This window comes from Nicotiana tomentosiformis, chromosome 11 (genome assembly GCF_000390325.3).
Source record: "Nicotiana tomentosiformis chromosome 11, ASM39032v3, whole genome shotgun sequence".
Taxonomy (NCBI): domain Eukaryota; kingdom Viridiplantae; phylum Streptophyta; class Magnoliopsida; order Solanales; family Solanaceae; genus Nicotiana; species Nicotiana tomentosiformis.
The window spans coordinates 84,267,073-84,268,497 of record NC_090822.1 but is presented as its reverse complement, the minus strand read 5'-3'; the positions used below and the strand labels follow the sequence as shown (position 1 = coordinate 84,268,497).

The following is a 1,425-nucleotide window of genomic DNA, read 5'->3' as shown; positions in this document are numbered from 1 at the left end:
TAGCGTTAATGCCAGTCATTCAAAGGTATATGTTTCTCTCAATTAACTGCAGAAACCTACATTACAGAAGAGAAAGTTGAGTATTCATGAAGGATGAATGCTCAAGTTAAAGGCAGCATATAAAGGACTAACATGGTTTGTGTTTTAGGCAAACCATTAACTACAAAAACCTACATGTATACCTGTTGTAATTGTTCGGAACTGCTCCTAGCCAGCAGTATCTCAAATTTGCAGTTTGATTCGTTTGCCATCAAGTTCTATGGTCCTTATCTTGAAATCAATACTATGAACGATTTTTTTTGCATTGGAATAAATTGGCAGAAAAAGAGAAAACATCTAAATATCTATACTCATATATTTTTTATAGAGGCCATTAATATTCTTAATCCTGTTGGAGACCATGTTACTGAACATTTTCATAATTTACATTTAAGTTTAAGATGTTCTCTATTGCTATTCAATGAGAATCCTATCTTATTGTGAAGTTTCACTTGTAATCAGTTACATCTACATATTTTTCTTTAGGATTTAAACACAAGCAGTTTAAGAAAAATGCCAAGATATGAAAATAAAAACTGTAGAATGTCAAGAAAGAAAGGAAAGGATAACTACCCAATAGTGGTGATAAAACTGGTGGTGAAGGAGCCATCTTAGAAACGTAAAAGGAGGCAACTCTTACCCACGCCTGAGAAATTAAAATATAAGTTGTACGTGATAAAATTCAGTAAAACCAAATACGTAATAATCAAAACGTGTTCATCAAATCAACAAACCAGTTGATCGACAAAGATTGAAAATAGCAGTTGATTTATTCTCAGTTTCTACTCATCAGTCAACCTTCAAATATAAAATTGTAGGAATGCTGATACAGAAAAAATTGAATAGAAGACCATGTGCTTTTAAAGATTGAGCTCGGTGGCAAAGTGGTTCCTTTAACTTGTTCCAATGAGCACTATTATGCTTTTTAAAGGAGATTTTTCTAACATTCTCGTCGACTAAGTTATTTGCTCAATAAAATAAGAAAAGAACTGTAGGGGGGAGGGGACTACAGAGGAAGCTCATCTTGACATGCTCAGAATTTGTCGAAACCTTCATCCACAACCAAAAAGTTTGAAAATTCTTCAGTGCAAATGATGGATCAAAGAAAGAAAAAAAGATACTATGATTATCTTAAATCTGTCAATTTGTGATAGACTTTATCTTTTAGTTTGGGATCAAGTCCTAATTAAGAGTTTTGACTTGTCGTGGGTTCCATATTCTACAACATATGTGCCTTTCTCTATTTTGTTAAATACTTGACTTAAGGAATAAGACTTTATGAATTAAAACTACTTTCAATTATTTACTGGTCAAATTTACTTTTAAACAACAATTCAAATTGGCTTAGATGCAAGAACAGAGGAGATTATGAGGTTCTAATCAATG

The 1,425-nt window shown here is 32.4% G+C and overlaps 1 long non-coding RNA gene across 1 annotated transcript; it reads right to left on the bottom strand.

Annotated features, from left to right (window-relative positions):
* Positions 1-227: 227 nt before the first annotated feature.
* LOC117281017 (uncharacterized) lies at positions 228-686 on the bottom strand. The gene is made up of 2 exons (XR_004511600.1): positions 613-686; positions 228-283 (listed from the first exon to the last, which is right to left on the bottom strand). It is a non-coding gene; the product is annotated as an uncharacterized lncRNA (long non-coding RNA).
* Between the last annotated feature and the right edge of the window lie 739 nt (positions 687-1,425).